The sequence below is a fragment of the Panthera leo genome, chromosome A1 (genome assembly GCF_018350215.1).
Source record: "Panthera leo isolate Ple1 chromosome A1, P.leo_Ple1_pat1.1, whole genome shotgun sequence".
Taxonomy (NCBI): domain Eukaryota; kingdom Metazoa; phylum Chordata; class Mammalia; order Carnivora; family Felidae; genus Panthera; species Panthera leo.
In genome coordinates this window covers 49965688-49985658 of record NC_056679.1, presented here as the reverse complement: position 1 = coordinate 49985658, position 19971 = coordinate 49965688, and the positions used below count along the sequence as shown (strand labels likewise).

The 19971-nt window shown below is 39.5% G+C and overlaps 1 long non-coding RNA gene across 2 annotated transcripts in view; it reads right to left on the bottom strand.

The window, feature by feature from the left end:
• Positions 1-2605, bottom strand: part of LOC122213821 — a 311434-nt gene extending 308829 nt beyond the window's left edge. For both annotated transcript variants that reach the window (XR_006199642.1, XR_006199644.1), the window contains exon 1: positions 2534-2605. This is a non-coding gene — a long non-coding RNA (uncharacterized LOC122213821). The remainder of the gene's footprint in view (positions 1-2533) is intronic.
• Positions 2606-19971: the final 17366 nt, after the last annotated feature.

Sequence of the window (19971 nt, the reverse complement as noted above, 5' to 3'; positions counted from 1 at the left end):
AGAAAAATTACAAAGGGCAGCATAGTTCTATATTATTCCTTAAATGTAAATTTTAGGATTAAAAAAGTAACTCATCTTTATGGTATAAAATGCAGAAAGCACAGAAAAGTATAAGGAAGAAAAAAAATAGCACTTCTTATTCTACCACGCATGAAATACCACTTAGCCGTATTTCCTTCCTGTCTTTGTCCCATATATGTATGTTCAACTGCCTAACTCAGTTCCTGGAGCAGTGGAACCTCATTTAAGGACGAATAAAATTTTAGCTGATTATCTTCAGTCTTCCTATTATACCCCTCTGCCCCTTTAGCTAATACAGGAATGACACGAGTACTTTTTCTTGAGCACCTATTATATCAAAGTATATTGCTAGATAATTCCACCCTCATGACCTCTTTATGAAGCAAATACTGTTTTATCATTATTGTTATTTTGTAGATGAGGAGACCTCTGCCTAGAGTCACTAGGAAGTATTGTTTGCATGGCAGTGACTCGGTTTAGAGTGAGCATTTGTAGTCCCTAGAAAGCACCGCCAGCATTGCATGGACAACAGAGAAGTGTCCAAACGCAGCGATTCAGAGCCTTGGCAAAAGTTCCAAATTGTTTTCCTCTAAATTTTCACTAAAGAATACTAAGGCCCTCTGATACATCAATGGTATCTTAAGGAATAACCCTAGGAAACCAAAGATTCTCATGTTAAGCAAGGAAACTAGACTGATAAATGTGACATTGAATTCGCTTTCCATAAAAAAGATCTAGAAAAAAATTACGTAACAGAAAAAAACCTAGGAAAATTATACATCATAAAAGGGGTCCCCTGCAAATGTCAGAATATAGTTGCAGTTTTAATGTCAGCATCCTGATTTGCTTTTTGTTACTCTTCAGCTGTAGAATATCACTGCTGAAACAGAAAGGTGTATCTCTCCATTAAATTGGCCCTCTGTCTACAAGTAGACTGAATCAAAACCCAGACACAGAAAACCCCTCACAATGGAGTAATGGCTGATAAATTCTTTAGTATAAAGAGGTGCTATGACACTGCCTCTGATGGCATTGAAGTTGACTGTTAAAAACAATGTATTAGATATGTTCTGTCAATCCAGCATATGTGGACAGCAGGTTGCTAAAACAACCAATAATATCAACACACATCCTAAAAGTTAAGTCATTACAATTTTAAAGAAAAAATTATATAGGCTTTTTATATTGGGCTTTTTAACTACATAAAGTACAAATTAGATTAATCACTTACTCCAATGTTGAATTCATTTTGGGTTTTAGTATGTGTTGAAATTGGGAGGAAAACAGATTTTTGTCAATATCCTGGGAAGTGATTTAATGCTAGCCTGATTCTATAGATGAATAAATTATTTAAGATGACTTGACTCTGGAAAATGAAAAGCCACTCTGAATATTTCATTAGATAGCACATGTGAAAGTAAACATAATTCAGATACATTGATATTTGGACACAAACAATTCTCAGTGAATTGATTGTCTTTCCTCATTCAAAATAAAGGCTCTGAATATTTCTGGGGATTAAATTTACTTTAAAGCCATTCAATGAATAATTTAAAGAAAATCTTCCAATATCCTCCAATCTAAGTATACAGAGAAGTCAATAATTCAATGGTTAGTGTACAAAGATTTTCCATCACACATCTCTTTTAAATAAGAGATTTCTATTTATTTTTTCAAATGAGTCCAAAGAAATTTGCTCAATATAAAACATTCTGATAAAGTTCCTAACCCAGCCTTCTTTCTGAAAAGAAAAAATGTTTGTCTCTAAGATTTAACTGCAAAAAAAATGTGGTCTTTACATGTAATAATAAAGTGCAGGGGAAAAAAATTGGAGGCTGTTGTGTGTGGGTTTTTTTCCAAACTCTCCCATTATATGTCATTGTGATTCGAAGGTGGGTTTAACTTCTCAAAAGTCTGATCACTGTTAAACCAATTAGATTGTCTGTCAGGTCCTGAAACCTGTCACCTAATAGCACAGAGCCGTCATCACTCAAGGATTTCAACTACACGTCTCATCAGGGTACCTGAGCAAACGCTGACAGGGAAGAAACCCTATGAGTACATGTTTTAAAAGTCAAGTAAATTATTTAAATGCTCTGTCAGAATAGGCAGATGTGATGTGAATTGGGAATCAAGGGAATGTGGACCACACTGAAGTTTCAATGTAAAAGAAATATATAGCAGTCCCCCGTTATCCACAGATTTGTTCCACCCCCAACCCCCACCATGGATGCCTGAAACCGCGGATAGTACTGAACCCTATATATACTATGCTTTTTTCCTATACATATGTACATACTTACAATAAACTTAATTTATAAATTAGGCACAGTAAGAGATTAATAATAAGAACAACTAATAATAAAATAGAGCAATTATAACAATGTACTATAATACTACACTTGATCTTAGCCAAGAGGCCGGGAAGCCATCACAAAAATGTACTGTAATAAAAGTTACGTGAATGTAGTCTCTCTCTTTCTCTCTAAATATCTTATTGCACTATACTCACCCCTTTTCTTATGACGATGTGAGACGGTAAAATACCTATGTGATGAGATGAAGCGAAGAAAATGACGCAGGCACTGTGACGCAGCGCTAGGCTACTGTTGACCCTCTGATGATTCGTCAGGAGAATCGTCTGCGTCCTGTCGGAAGTAACGAAACTGCGGATGAGGGAGGACTACTGGATGCCTTTTCATTCAAATTACACTATCCTCCAAGTCGCCTGAGTCCAGGCTGGGTTTGACCTTCCTGGTGTATCATCACCTTGTAGACCATTCCTTGGTTAACATTAACAAATGTTAATTTTAACATTAACAAATGCTTGCTTTGGGGACGATGTGCAGTAAAATAGCAAAGGTGTGTGTTTTGTCTTAGGTTCAAATCCTCTGTTGCGTTACTCAACCCTCTTAAGCTTCTCTTTTAAGTCTTTGTCCACGGGTTTTTGAAATAGCAATTTTAGAAATCTACTTTATAATGTGGTTATGAGGATTCTGAGATTAAATCTACAATATAGATGTTAATTTTTATTATTAATTTGCATTGGTTTATGAAAATACAACTGGATGTTAGAAATCACAATCTCTGGGTCTAATAATACCACTTCCATTTACTGCCTGTATGACCCTAAGCAAAACATGTCATCTCTACATGTCTTCTTTAAAATGAGAGTAATAATATCTGTCCTGCTTGTATCTCAAAAATGTTGTGTGAATCAACTGAATAATATAAATGAAAGAGCTTTATGGATAATAAGGTAAAACTCTAAGGCATTTTTAGTAACAGATAAGCTAAAAATAAAGTAAATCGAGTAACCAAATGAAAGAGAGAATAGTTACTGGGGCTTCTCCTTTCCAGACTTTTCTCTCAACCATGCCAAAAGGTTTTGGGTCACTTTAGAAGCTTTTCAAAACATTTCCTCAGAGCATGAAGCCAAGGAATCTTTGATTTTTGCTCTTTGTTTCAGCCAAGAATAGTTTTTTAACCAAATTATAACTTGAAGGAAAGGCAGACACAGCATATTTGTGTCCTAATAGTTAGACACACATCTCCTTGAATTGCAAGCTTCAGAGAAGTTGTTTTGACCTATTCTCTTCCTCAGAGACATAAACAAATAATAATCAAGTTTCTCCTGAGCTGATTCTTTACTTTACTAGTGACTAAAATCTATTTAAAGAAGGAAAGTGAGTAGTAATAATGAGAACAGAGGATGCTAGAAGAATTAAAAATGTAATGGAATATGGGGGGGGGGGAGGGAAATAACAATGACTTCATCCTGTTAAAAAATGAAGCTAGAACACTATATATAGAATATAATCCTCAAATGTTAAATCAGTAAAAGAAAATGATCATACTGCTTCCGTGGATGGCAGAAAAGCATAGTGATTCAAAGCACTGGTTTTGGAGTTGATCCATTTGGATCCATTTCAAGATCCACCTCTTACTAGAATGTATTCAACTTCACCAATACTCAGTCTCTTAATCTGTATATCAGGAAAAATAAATCGAGGGGCTATGAGGATTCAATCAGATATGACATGCTTACACTTAGCCCATTTCCAGGAACACATTGATGCCCAGTATATTGACATTATTACAACTAAGGTGAGGATGATGATAAATCAGGAAATGGTTTAGTCCCTGTATTGGTTTCATAGGCTGCCATAACAAATTACTACAAACCTTGTGGCTTAAAATAACAGAAATTTGTTGTCTCACAGTTCTGGAGACCAAAAGTCTGAAATCAAGGAGTTGGTATGGCCATGCTCTTTCTGAAGGCTCTAGAAGGGAGAATCTATTCCATACCTTCCTCTTAACTTTTGGAATCGCCATCAATCCCTCCTGCTCCTTGGCTTGTAGACACATCACTCCGATCTCTGTCTCTGTTATCACAGGGCATTCCTGCTACGTGTTTTTCTCTGTGTGTCTTCTCTTCACATAAGAATACCAATCACATTGGATAAAAGGCCTATCCTTATTTAACTATGATATCATCTTAATTAAATCTGCAAATGCCATATTGCCAAATAAGGTCACATTTATAGGTACTGAGGGTTAGGACTTTAACATAGCTTTTTGTGGGACACAATTCATTCACAAAAATCCCTAAAGAAGACGTTAGACATGGTGGACTCACACTTAGGCTTTTCCCCCAGGCACATTCTGCATAATTCTGGAAGATACTGCATTTGGTTCTGCAACATTCCTAACCATAAATAATTTAAATGTCAGAAATCATTCAGAATGAAACACAAAACAATTTAAGAAGTGGAAGAGCTGCCTAATAAGGAAATTTAACAAGAATGAAATAAGTATGTTGGACAACCAAAATCCACAGGGAAAGAGTGAGAAGTTCGAACCAGTCCAAAAAACAGAATGAGATATTATTCAGAAAGGATTAAGAGTAACAAACGGGGTAAAATTAAATGAAGAGATGATTTAGAATGAGAACCGGGGGATTTGTTAGGCTAACAATAGTTCTAATGAATGATGGTCAGACAGAGGAAGTAGTGAAATTATTATCTTTTTAGTCATTAAAAATAGGGAACATGGCATAGGAATTAATTATGGCTCAGCAAGCTGAAGATGTTTATCAATTCCTTGATTTTACATACACCTACATCAGTCTTCTACATCAGGTATGGGAGCCCTCATCTCATCTCAGGATGAAGAGGAGAGCAGCGGTGATATAACAAAAAGGAGGTTAAGAACACTCTACCTCTCTTTCTGTTCCCTGTCTTCTAGACCTCATCAGAACACCAGCTCCAATTCTATCACTGATGCCTCATGCTATAATATCTACCTTTGCAGGTTCTTCTGAGAGTAAGTGAATTCGCCTAGATAAAATCCTTAGCACAGAGACAGGCACATGGTGGGTTCTCCATAAAGGACAACTACCTGCTTAGACTGTGATCTTCATTTTCAAAGCCTATGGTGCCTTTGTGTGTGTGTGTGTGTGTGTGTGTGTGACAAAGTACGCCAGCTCTTCTATGCATCAATCATGCAACATGCGTTTGTTCAGTATGTGCTATGTCACCCAACAGACCTACTATGTGCCCAGCACAGGGATGGACTGGATAAGGGATTTAAAACTAAGCATAGTGAACATTCTCCATCTCAGAAAATTTCCTACCTCTACACTGTACCTGGCTGCAATTTGAGACATTACAAGCTGATCTTATGGCTTTTGCATATGCTATAACATAACCTTGAAGGGTTTTTTGTTTTGCTTTGGTTTTTTTGTTTGCTTGTTTGTTTGTTTTGGCAAATTACTTCATCTCAGTAAACAAAGCAGTATCAGGAACATTATGTAATCCATTTTCCTCACTCAATAAACTCAGCAAAGTACACCTGAAGGGTCTGAACTCATTAGAGCAGGGCTAACAAAATGTCTACCACCCAGTATATATACAGAGGCTGATTTTCTGTGGGCGCTGAATATATACACATGTATGGTGTCTGGGAAAGGACTCAGGAATTACGTTTCAGGGAGGGAACATTCTCCCTCTGTCGGTTCAAAACCTTAGGAGCTCCCTGGGTGAAATCGGCAACTGGCCAGCAGACACAGAGCCAAGGAGAGAGAGAAGACAGAAGCCGGCCACCCCAGACTCATGGGCGACAGTTTTAACAAGCAAGGGAACTCATGAGGCTTTCGCCTTTGGTGACTACAAATGAGTAAATCCGCACACCTGCCTGCCAGACTCTTAAAAGTTTATAGAGAGGTTCTAACAGGGTTCAGCCACATATATACTCCAGATGGTCTCAACAACACATTGCTCTCTCCTTCCTTGGCTCCTAGTGCAAGAACAGTTGGTGGAGCCACATTCCAGAGAACTAAAGTGTTTTTTTTAAAACTCCACTGATAGCTAGAACTTCAAATCAATTATTATTCAATCTTAACACTCTTTTAGTAGGAATAACAAGATTGTAAGCTAAACAGGATAATGAGAGAAAAGGCTTGGGAATGATTTAGAACTCATCAAACTAGGTGTCTTCACCCATTGCCCTAGGTTTAGAAGGACCTCCTACTTTTCTACATGAATGAAGTAGGTTCACATTTCTTACATGCTAACAAAAGCAATCTTAAGAACAGCAAAGGGGAAATGTGATACCAATTTGAATCTGAGCCAAACATTAGTGCTTTATATACTCTAGTTTTGCAGAAGAGGTTCTCAGAGAAATGGAAATAGTCTAGAATAAGTTGGTCATCTCATAACAAATCTATGGTGCAAGTACATATTACTACTTTCTCCATTTTACAAATGAAGAAACTGAGCCATGGAGAGTTTCAGCAGCTAGCCCCGGGTCACAGAACTAGTAAGTGACGTACTCTGGATTCCAGTGAAGGAGGTCTGACCCCTCTCTGAGGTCTATCAACTCATGTGACTGAATCACAGGTGCAGCTGAGCATGCCGGGAGATGTTGAGAAAAGCATTTGGGGACCAAAGTGAAGTGGCCTTGACTATAAAATACAGAGATTACGATTAATTCCACATGAAAGGATTACCAAGGTAGACATTTTGAACAGGACGTACTGAGTCCCCAGTTCTCTGCATCATTAGAAAGATGAACAAGAATATGCTCCTTTGGCTGGGTCAAATGTAGCCTGTTCCTCTGAATTTCTGGAACTCTTGTCTTTCTGCATCTCCTGGCTCGGCTATAGAAGCATACACAATTACCTTCTGATGAAGTCTTCAAAATCAATTCAGCTTCTGCTTAAAATGCATAAAGCTGCAAGAGAACATCGCTCCCCCCTAACAACTAGAAAAAGTCAGATAGTCTACAAAATCATAATTTTTCTTGAGGCCATGAGGGAGTTGAGGTTACAAGGCATCAAACAAAGTACAAATGGTACCAAGCTCCTCAGAGGAGGAAGGTCATATGACTATCACCTTTGGAAAAGCCTGGGAAGAAAAGTTGACCACCATAAAAGCAAGTAAGAAAAAGAAGAAGAAGAAAAAGAAAACAGCTACAATTTTAATGATTTTTCAAAGGCCAAGTGTGGTCTACCAGCTACCAGCTTAGAACAAAAATTTGAAGTAGCATGGGAGGGATAGGAAATATTCCTACCCCCAGGGACCATGTAAAATCCGTTTCTCAGGGAGAGGTAGAGGCAGAGTCCCTGAGGGAGAGGGAGGTCCTTCCAGTCCCCACTAAGAGTCTTGCACTGAGTAAGCAGTAGGCATCTTTAGCTAGAGGAGAGGCAGGGCTGAGGAGGAATAAATAGCCTTGAGGGGAGGGAGGGTTACTTGGCTTCAGAGTACTGTACGAATACAAAACACAGGTCTGTTACCAGTCAGAGGTAGGTTCACCTGTTATTGAACTATAATTTAGCCTATCATAACTTAATCATCTGCCTAACCTGAATCAACATTATGGAAAAAAAGGAACTATAGAGTCAATATTGGGAATCTGTACTAGCTCTTGAAATATAGATAAGAGCAACTGTTTCTATGATGGATTTGGGGCTGGAACATCAGTTTCCTGACCTCATTTGTATGATCCTAAGAGTATCCTAAAATTTATACTTCCAAGAAAAATGTTCTAAATATAATGCAATCTTTCAGGAATTTTAATAGTCCATTATTCTGAATCTGTTTGTTGTTGTTGTTCACAAAATTCACCCTTCTAAAAGTTTGTTGGATAACATTAAAATATTTTTACTTAATGAAAATTGTTTCATTTGAGAATCTGGGGGAATTCTTAAACATTCCTGGAACAAATCACTCCTTTTTTTCTAGCTGTTGGCTTGCTTTGTGACTTTTTCTTAACCTATGTAGCAGTGAAATAGGGTGTGAGTAAAGCTGAAGAACTACAAGGAAGATTTTCCAAGCCCTCCCAAGCTTCCTACCTCGAACTCACCAATGAGCACGAGCATGAGAAGCTAAAGCTAACCCAGCCCTTCTCTTTCTTGCCAACTTGTCCACAATGTTTAATAACCACCACCAAATATTCTTTGCCCAGCCCTCAAGCAGTTCTTGGCAGTGGAAATTTAGCCAATTTTTGTCCCTTAAAATTTACCCATAGCAAAGTATAATTTCTTCTTTGCTAAGTGAAGGAATCTGAACTCATTTTTTGGCAAAGTATTTTAAAATGTGAATTAAAAAAAAAGACTCAGCAAACATTAATAGAATATCTTCTATATTCAACTCAACAAGGTATTTTTGAAATGTGAAACCTTTAATAGGTTTAACAGATAATTATGTAGTAGTACAAATGTGCCAGACACTGTTCCAAGCGCTTTATAAATATTTACTCACTTAACCCTCTAACAACGGATGGCAGGAGATAAATCATTCTTTATTTTGCAGATAAGTAAACCAAGTGTCAGAGAAGCAAAGTAATCTGTCCAAGGTCACACAGCTGGTAAGTCAGAGAATAGGATTCAAAACCAGGCCATCTGGCTGCAGACTGCAGAGACCTATGACAAAGTTTATGATTATAGGAAGAAGAGAAATGTGGAGGCTCTGTGGGGAGAAATAACCACAGTTTCACAGCCTTTATAGGAAAACCAATGAGAATTATAGTGATATTAATATATTCAAACATCAGGGGCGCCTGGGTGGCGCAGTCGGTTAAGCGTCCGACTTCAACCAGGTTACGATCTCGCGGTCCGTGAGTTCGAGCCCCGTGTCAGGCTCTGGGCTGATGGCTCGGAGCCTGGAGCCTGTTTCCGATTCTGTGTCTCCTTCTCTCTCTGCCCCTCCCCCGTTCATGCTCTGTCTCTCTCTGTCCCAAAAATAAATAAAAAACGTTGAAAAAAAATTTAAAAAAAAATATATTCAAACATCAAAGCCAAAGGAGTCCCCATTAATTTCTGAAAAATTTAAAAAAAAATATATTCAAACATCAAAGCCAAAGGAGTCCCCATTAATTTCTGAAAAGCTCAACTCCAAGGACCTATGGCTTCCCTCAGACCTCAATTACCTGTGATAATTGGTTGAAGAACAGGTATGCAGAAATACAAATGGGAAACAAGTGTTTCTTGATATCTAGATACAAATGTGCCAAATAAATCTCAGTCTAACATGTATAATTTATTTCAGCTTAGATTGGAGGTAAACTAAGTTATTATTCATAGAAATAGCCAAGTAGATAAGGCATCCACTTGCAGTGAAAATCTTTTGGTGCATCCAAGTGGCAACATTCAAACTATAGAAGAAAGGAGACTCTATTTTGGGTTTTTACTGGCCACTCCAAGCCAGCATGTCCCCCTGTGTTACGTGAGAGCATTCAGTGATGAATTACACTGTGATACTTCTAAAACTTGAGTTTCCCTATATAGTCTTGTCTCCATACATGTTGTAAATGCAGTTGTCTTCTCTTATCTATGGAAGGTATGTCTCAAGACCCTCACTGGATGCCTGAAACCACACACAATACCAAATCCTATATATATTGGGTTTTATATATATATATACATAACTATGACAAAATTTAATTTATAAATTAGGCTCAGTAAGACATTAACAATAATAATAAAATAGAACAATTATAACAACACACTGTAATAATAGTTACATGAGTGTAGTCTCTCTCTCTCTCTCTCTCTCTCTCTCAAAATATCTCATTGTACCGTACTTATCCTTCTTCTTGTTTTGATGTGAGATGATAAAATGTCTGTGTGATGAAATGACTTGAGGTGAATGACGTAGCCAATGTGATAGAGCATTAGGCTACTACCAATCTGGCAGTTCATCAGAAGGGGGATTATCTGCTTCTGGATTGTAAGTAACTGAAACTGCAGGAAGTGAAACCATGGATAAGGAGGGATCACTGTATCAATCCAATAAATCACAAACTGGTATATAAATGTGAATTCATATAATAGTAAGTACATCTTGGTATGCATAATGAAAACTCACACATGTGCACAAGAAAGTCAAGATTTTTGTGAAACGTAAAAGGAATCAGTTCTAGTCTGCAAAATTATATACAGCTCTGAGTTGAAATCAACAACTATTTCATTGAATAACCTGCAGCTAATATCTGATTAATGACTCTTAATTACCAGGAAGCACTTTAAAAATATGAAGAGCCATATAAATGTTAAGGATATTATCTTCAAAAGTCTCTAGTGCTTTCCTTCAGGCAGGGCAAACAGCTCTTCATTCCCATCTGCCTGCGCATTTATTTTCACTCACCATGAACAATGCCTTCTTTCTTACAATTTTATTTTCTTATTTTTGCAGCTCAGAACTAGCTCTCCAGGAGAGTGTATGGCATCTCTGCATGTTTTTTCCTATCCATACATACCTATAATAAAACTTAATTTTTAAGTCAGGCACAGTAAGAGATTAATAACAATAATAAAATAGGATAGTTAATAACAATATACTGTAATAAAAGTTATATAGCTGTTGCTCTCTCTCTCTCTCTCTCTCAAAATATCTTATTGTATTGTATTCACCTGTCTTCTTGTGATGATATGAGATGGTAAAACGCCCACATGCTGAGATCATGTGAGGGGAATGACACAGGCACGTAGCATGTGGCTACTCTGGACCTTCGCACGGTTCATCAAAACGAGGACCATCTGCTTCCAGACCATGGGTGACCATCAGTAACTGAGACAGCAGAAAGCAAAACCACAAATAAAGGAACTACTATTGTATTCTACAGCTTGCCAAGCCATGGAATGTGCCTTGAAAAAAGTCACAAAACATATAATTAATTAGAGAAAGCAACAGATCACCCACAAGTGGCATTATCTGCCAACGGGTAATCGACCACCTTAGCTTTCCTGGAGGGAGCCATACGAAATACTACACAAAAAGGAAAGGATAAAATCATAAGCAAAACAAAATTAAACTAAATGCTCTCTACATAAAATGAGATATTCTCAATTACAAAAATATGACAGTTGCCATTCAATATAAATTACTATCCTTCATCACTTTTTCATGCACATGTTAGCTGCCCGATGTGTTCCCACCTGCTACCCATTTGCCCCAAACACAGGAAAAGCATCGTCAATTTTTCTCAAAAGAATCCACTTTTATCCCCCCCCCCAAAAAAGTGAGAAATGTCTATTGCAACGAAGATTATTCTGCTAGGACTTGAAGAACAGAAGCAGAGAAGAGTAACTGCCAGAGCACAGACAAAAACCAACTTAAAAATTCACGGAGCACACTTTTCTTCCCCCCAAATTTCCTAAAGCCATGCTGCTCCCGGAGCTTTCACTCGGGATCATCCCACCACCCCTATTCCTTTGTATCTACCTGTTATGCACATACATTTCCTTTCTTGTCCTATCTTGTGATTAGGGGACTCTCTTTTCCTTCCCGGGCATGCCCTTTGGGTCTTACTCTCCAACCCAAGCAACTTAATGAAGTTCTCCCCACCACACACAACAAAATTCTCCCTCCCCTGAGAGAAGTCCTGGTGAGGAAACTTTTATCTTGTTACGCTTTCTCTTTCTCTCTCTCTCTCGCTCTCTCTTTTCAAACCCAGACTATCTTGGGTATACATTGATCTGCTTTAGTGAAGCTGAAAAGAAATTGAACCACTAGAATAAATGTTTCTAAAAGAGGATGTATTTCTGCTTTGCCCATCCCTCACTCTTCTCCTGCCTTCCACTTCCCAATCAGGAAAAGTTCAGAAAACATGGAAAAACACTCACTACGGCATAAACCTAGGCAACGTGGCTAAAGAACAAAGGAAGCTGGTAACCACTTCCACTGCTGATTCTGACATCAAAAGAGTCTAACTTTAGGGAGGTGGACTTAAAAGATCGTTATAATGTTGGTTTCAGGGAATCATTCTGGAAAAGTAGGACTCTGTGAAGCAAGTGTCAGATATTATTATCCATTTGTTACTCCATCATTGCAGTGGGCAGCACGAATCACTTTTATTTGATAGGTCTTTAGATAGGAAATGACCCCTGAATCCTTTATTTCCACTTGTGCATCACCCCACTTAGCCTCTGTAACGTATCCTCGCTTGGCCCAAATGTGCTTAAAACTACAAGCTGGTATTATAAACACACACACACACACACACACGTGCACGCACGCACACGCACACACACACACAGTGCCTGGAAAATCCAGTCTGTGGAACACAGTCAGGGCAGGTGCAGAGCCAGCAAGGTCTGCAGAGTTTATCTCCAGTTTCTTCCGTCTCCTCGCCTGGGGTCCTTGCATCCCTCCTGGTGCTACCTCCACAGGAGGACCTCTCTCTGACTAGCTACAGCCAAGTTTCTAAATCTCTTTGTGGCTCAATTTTCCCATCCACCTAATGAATGCAGTACCATTGAACTGATAGCGTTGTACTCACCATTTAAAAAGTAACAATATACGTAAAATACTTAACACAGCCCCCAAAACATAGTGGACACTCAATAAACACCGAGTATTGTTTTTGTTGTTGGTATCACTTGACTCCCCTTTGACCAAATTACAGAGTAAAAGAGGCCATGGGAGAATCCACCAGCCTCCCTCCAAAACCATATCCCCTGAGAGACAGCAAAGACCTCCCTATCCCAACCAAACTCGCTCCACTTCCTCCCAGAAATGTTAAGGTCTTTGCCAACCTCCGAAGAATTGCTACCGTGCCATCAGTCTGAAAGAACTGCAGATAAACAACATGTGAGAATCAGAGCACTGCTTTTACTTCCCCCATCCATAAACTGATGGGCACCACAACAAGCCAGAAAAAAAGCAGTTTCAAGATAAATTTCTGTTAAGGACACTAGCTTGCCTCGCTTGGCCCACTCAGAACCTTGCAGGCTGCCATGAGACCCAGGGGTCCGTTTATAACAAAACCAAGAGGGTTTCTTAAATTCAGCTGTTCTAAAAGTTGATTGACAATAACGGTCCACATCTCTGAGATGTATATTTTACTATTCGTAATTATAAAACATGAATCTCACAGGGTATGAGGTAGATTTTGATATTAGTTAATAATTTCTCCTCACTCTAAAAGATAATATTAATTTTTTTTAGTCTGGCTTTAGGCTGGATTCTCATCTGTGTCTCATATGGTTCTTGTCCTGTGCTATCCATGTTGGAAACTTTGTTTTTGAGTCCCAAGACCTTCTTACTGAATCAGTGCCTTTGTATCAGCTGCAAAGTCATGAGTTTATGAATTTATTTCTATATGTGAATATAGTAAACTCCTGCAGAGACTTGGACATAAGCGTTGGCACATCTCTGCTGTTGAATAGTGTGTACCAAAGCCAGCTCAAGGTTCTTCTTATCAGGGGAGCAGGAATATTCTTGGAGAGGCTCTCTCCTCCTTGTGAGTAGAGTAAGAACTCTGGCAGTCTGCAAGGAAGAGGTCAGTCCAACATCCGCACTCGTATGTGGAGAGCCAGAAAATCAGTGGGCGACTGCCATTGCTTCTCCCTGACACAGAGGGAGTACCGGTCCCCTGCTGACTCAGAAATCCATGAGGTCATGTGCGTTTTTGAGAGAAAATAATCCACTGCTTTTATTTTCAGCAGAGGGCAATTCCACTGACATGTGCTTTCAACAAATATTCATTGAGCATCTCTAGGTAAGGCAGATACAATGGTGAAAAGGACAGTGTCACCCTTACCTTCCTTGCACTGACACTGATGACAAGCAGAGCATGTTTATGAAGCCCTGACACTCAGACTTCACTCACCAAAAAGCAGTGAGGCCAACACTTGTAGAAAACGTCATCTTTGATCTCATGTTCTCTCTCCTCATGTTCCTCTGGCACTTTTCTTAGATTGCTTTTTATTTTATTTTATTTTATTTTATTTTATTTTATATTTTATTTTTATTTGTTTTTGAGAGAGAGACAGAGGGTGAGCGAGGGAGGCACAGAGAGAGAGGGAGACACTGAATCTGAAGCAGGCTCCAGGCTCTGAGCTGTCAGCACAGAAACCCAACGCGGGGCTCGAACTCACAAAGTGCAAGATCACGACCTGAGCCGAAGTTAGAAGCTCAACCAACTGAGCCACCCAGGCTTCTCAGATTTTTATTTTATATTTGGTTTTATTTTATTTTATTTTATTTTATTTTATTTTAGTAAAAGCACATGAAATGTATCCCCTTACCAAGTTTCTAAGTATACAACACACTATGGTAGACTATGGGCACAACGTTGTACAGCAGATCTCTAGAACTTTGTCATCTTGCGAGACTGAAATCTTACAGTTTAAAGCCAGTTGATTTAGCAACTCCCCAGTTTCTCCACCACCACCCCTGCCCCACCCCCAGCTCTGGAAACCACCATTTCACTTTTTGATTCTATGAACTTGACTACTACGGATACCTCATAGAAGTGGAATCATGCAATACATAGCACTCTGCACAGATCCAATCTCATCTGATTGATTTTTTATTTACTTGATTTAATTCATTTCCTTCTTTATCTCTACATTTCTTAAATCACAGCTATTTAAAAACAGGACACATCTGCTTCACCCACACAATACATTCACCGTCACCTGAAAAAGAAATATTGCCAACTGCACAGAAACATTTGGAAGGGTCCAAGCCCTGCCGGTACCCACTGGCCTCCTCTTACCAAGGTTTTCAAGGTTTTCAGTTTAACCATGACATTGTATTTTAGAGCTTTTCTAACTCAGACTCCAGAAAGAACCCTGGAATATCAGTAGCATCTTCCTCGGGTGGCCTGAGGAACAGAGGTGGCAGGGTCTATCTGCAATCCCGTGGCCCAGTTAGCACACAATTTCATGCCCATGTGTCTTTAAATTGGGGGTCTCATTTCATCCAAATAGCCAAGCGTCCCTGCTAAACAGCACGGTGGTGCACAGAGTAATTACGGCAAAATGCTGCGCCTCCCTATGGGCTCTGGCGGCACAGGACAGTCTTTTAACAACTCCTCTCCCATCCGCTGTCTTAAGGAAAACAGAGGAGCGGAGGCCAGTGGGGGTGGTCATGAGCCTGCATCCCCTTAGTGCCCAGAAGCGGCTGTGCTCCCGTCTGCCTGCACATTTGGGATGCCAGGTGGGGAAGGAACCCCGAATCTTTCCCTTCAGCTGGTCTGGCCTCGCACCCCTGCCGGGTTAGTCTCTGTGAGAGCCAAAGAGCAAAGAGCCTCCTCGCATAAAGCAGGCATTATGAATGCATCTGTTTCGCCAGCTCAGCAAGGCAGCGTGACTGGAGATAAATATTTTTGGCAAATAGTACAACAACTGCTGTCACCGCGTAGGGACACAGTAGTGCCTGAGCAACACAAATAAGTTACTTGGACTTTGGAAATCAAGAGTCGTAACATCAAGCGATGATGGATGGCAGCAGAGAATGAGGCGAAGGGAATGGCTCATGCTCTGCAGGACTGGAAAAGGTTCTTTTCCTTCTGGGAAGCTTTGAAAAACTGGAGGCACAGGAAGGCCAAGGTCTTTGCTCCCTGCCCACAGCCAGATGGATGTGCCACAAGCAAGCACCTGGGCTCTGGGCTGAGGCAGAGGGAGGGGATTAAAGGGCTCTATCTCCAAAGTCAAAAAGAGGCCTTTGCATTCAAGGTGTGATGCATTTAGTAACTTCCTTTCTTCTGAACATTTGCTTTCCATTTCAAGTCAGCTCCCGTGGTCCCTGCAGAACTTTGCAATCTCTCTTTGAAAGGCAGAATTCACACAGAGAGAAGGAGGTGTCCACTCGGGCAGATCAATGGAGTTTTCACCTCAGACAGAAGTCAATTAAATAGATTGGAGGACTTTAGGACTCACAGCCTGAAAAGGTCATGGGTGTGTGTGTGTGTGTGTGTGTGTGTGTAGGTATGCGAGCATGTGAATGTGTATATACGTGTGTGAGCATGAGTTTGTGGGCACACTCCCACTCTTTTTACTGTAGTCAGGGAGCTGATCTATTCTGCTCACTGATGAAGCACTGAAACTTTTACCTTGGGAGCAACGACTGTTAGCCGCACTCATTATAGACGAACCGACTGACACCCCTTGAGTTTCCAAACAGAGAGTAACAGAAGCCCTTCAATCTGCCTGGTGCCCCACAAAATGGCTTTACAGCCATTCCCCAGGATATTCCAGGCTCCTCCCTCGGAGCCTTTTTCAAGACTGACAACTTCTCTTCTTTAGGAGTAACACTGCTGTTGCCAGGGACAATCTGCTCCAAACTTTCTGCTCGTTGTTCCAGCTTCCAAAGGTGAACTACTACTTATCCAGAATGTCCACTACCCTCCTGTCTCTTCATTTTTCCTGAAATTTCAACTGCTTCTCATGGTGGTTTGAACACCAACCATGCCCTGACCTGAAATACCGATGAGGCCAGCTCACCTTGGGATCCGTTTTGTTCTTTCACACCTACTACCTGCTGTGAGACACACAACACATTTTACCTCTAATCCTGTGAATTCAACAGGCAATAGCACAAAGAGGTTAAGGACACAGGCCTTAGAATCAGTTTGCCTCGGCTCATAATCCCAGTTCCTCCATTAGCTAGCTGTGTGGCTTTGAATTAGCAGCTTCATGCTCCCACACATCAGTTTATTTATCTGTAAAATGGGAATGATAGCAGTACCTGCCTCATCAAATAAGTGTGAGAATTCAATGAGTTAACACAAGGTAAGATGCTTTAAAAATCTTGGCACAAATGTTACTTGTTATTACCTATATGGGAGCTCTGCCAAGTGTATCTTATTCCAATATTCTAAAGGATGAAGCCAAGCCTGGCGAAGTGAGGAGGCTGCACGGAGAGTAAATGGCAAAGCTACATTTTAAATTCAAAAGAACCATTCTCCAGAACCTATGCTCTTGCCTCACTACATGCTGACCCTCCCTTCAATGACACTCACAGCTAGGCTTTTGTTCTAAGCCTTACCAACTCCTGGGCATAATGAAAGGTAGCCCAAGTAACGGTAAGAGTTGATGATGATAGTTATGATTATAAAAACGTGGGTTTCTCTGCTCCACTACCACCACATACCCCCCACCACAAGCCTTTTCAAAAGAGAAAAGTGATTTTTTTTCATGTCTTCTGCAGGCAGGAGGTGGAGGGGGAAAAAAGAACAAAATGAGACAGGTGAGTCAGGAAGTAAAGAGACCGTGACATCTGGAAGAGAAAGAAACATCTCATTTTCTTAAGAAAAAAAGTATATTTTCTTGGGGTGCCCAGAAGGCTCAGTAAGTTAAGCTTCCGACTTTGGCTCAGGTCATGACCTCACAGTTTCTGAGTTCCAGGCCCGCGTCCGGCTCTGTGCTGACAGCTCAGAGCCTGGAGCCTGCTTCGGATTCTGTGTCTCCCTCTCTCTCTGCTCCTCCCCCGCTCACACTCTGTCTCTCTCTCAAAAATAAGCCTTTTAAAAGAAGTATACTTTCTTTATTTTCCTTTTTAAAAAAGCTTTCCCTGTGTGGCCTTTTTTTTTTTTACATTAGTTTTGTATTTGAATTTTTCCAAAAATTTGGAAGAATTTTTTTCTGGTGATTACATTCCTATCTATGACTTTACATAATATATTTAATCCTCTGTTTCTTTTAAGGAGTAGAGGTTTCTTAGAATTATTATAGGTTAAAAATCATTCCTTTATGGTTTGTGCTGCAGGGATCCTTATTTAATAAATCCTTGCCTACTCAAAGTCACAGGGGTGTATTTTTGCAGTACCAATTAACTTTATGCTTTGACCAATGATGAAATTAGCCCATATATTTTTCCTTTCCTTTCACCTCCCTCTACTCTGCTGCCCCATTGAGCTGATGATATTATCATTTTAGTGTTCGCCTTTGTAACAGAAAATATACTTGTGCCTTTATCTAGAGGATTACCAAGAACAAGCCTGCGGGAACAGTCTGTGCCCGGTACTAGCAGTAAGAATGTGCATTGTTCACTAGAAAATTTTAAAACAAAAATAAAACCAACTACAAGTCAGTCGGTCACTATTACCCACATTGCACCAGTAATACATGTCAGTGATAAAACATTCTTCCTCATAAGGAGACACCACTCCCACTGCTACATACCCTTTTCCATGTCTCTCAGTTATTTTATCAGCTTTATAGAATATCTTTTAATGCTTCACTGTAAACGATGAGAAAAACAACAAAATGATCATAAATTATTGTCTCTTCATGCTTTTATTTTTAAGTTACTATAATCAAACAATTATTGAGTGATTTTTTTTTTTTAATTTACATTAGTTAGCATATAGTGCAACAATGATTTCAGGAGTAGATTCCTTAGTGCCCCTTACCCATTTAGCCCATCACCCCTCCCACCACCCCTCCAGTAACCCTCAGTTTGTTCTCCATATTTATGAGTCTCTTCTGTTTTGTCCCCCTCCCTGTTTTCATATTATTTTTGTTTCCCTTCCCTTATGTTCATCTGTTCTGTATCTTAAATTCCTCATATGAGTGAGGTCATATGATTTTTGTCTTTCTCTGACTAATTTCACTTAGCATAATACCGTCCAGTTTCATCCATGAAGTTGCAAATGGCAAGATTTCATTCTTTTTGATTGCCGAGTAATACTCCATTGTATATATACCACATCTTCCCTATCCATTCATCCATCAATGGACATTTGGGCTCTTTCCATACTTTGGCTATTGGTGATAGTGCTGCTATAAACATGGGGGTGCATGTGTCCCTTCGAAACAGCACACCTGTATCCCGTGGATAAATGCCTAGTAGTGCAATTGTTGGGTGTAGGGTAGTTCTATTTTTAGTTTTTTGAGGAACCTCCATACTGTTTTCCAGAGTGGCTGCACCAGCTTGCATTCCCATATTCATGCCTTTCTAATATTTGTCAAGGTTTATACCATTCATGCTGTGTTCTGTGGCCATATTTGTTTTTGTGCAATGAAATAGACTCAGTGCACACCACCATTTTTCTGTATTTGCCATTTATCTCCTGATTAGCTGAGGTTTATCCTCTCATAGTTTTTTAAAGAAGGGGTCAAAAATTCCCTGCATTCTAACGTATTGCAAAATGTCTGTTATGCTAATACAGGCATAATATTTTGGCTGGGTATGAAATTCTTAAGTGCTGCCCAGTATTTTCTGTGAAGAAGCCTAAGTCTAGATTACTGTGTTTGGCTGGAATTTCTCTTTTACTTGAGGTTTGCATGTATCATTCTGGGTAAAAGGTTTCCGGGAAATAGCATGCTCTTTCAAACTGTAGATTTTTCTTTCATCCACAAAATTGCCTATTTTTCTGATTCATTATCTCCATTTTTCCTCTTTAGGACACAACTAATGCATATCATTTTTGACTATTTATTCTTTCTAACTTTTTGCTTCTATTTCAGCGTGCTCATTTTTATCATGCTCCTTATTGTATTTTCATCAATGTCTGGTTTCTGTTTTGCTGCTAATAGTTTTGCTTTAGTTCTATAGCAGTTTTTCTTTCTTTTTTCATTTCTATTTGGCTTTGACTTTTTCCTGAACTCTGCCAGCTTACAGTCTATCTTTGTACTCTCTAACCAGCTCCCCTTGATGCCTTATATTTCTGCTTTGTCTCTTTTCTGTGTTAGAGAAATAGCCTCTTTAATTTTTTTTT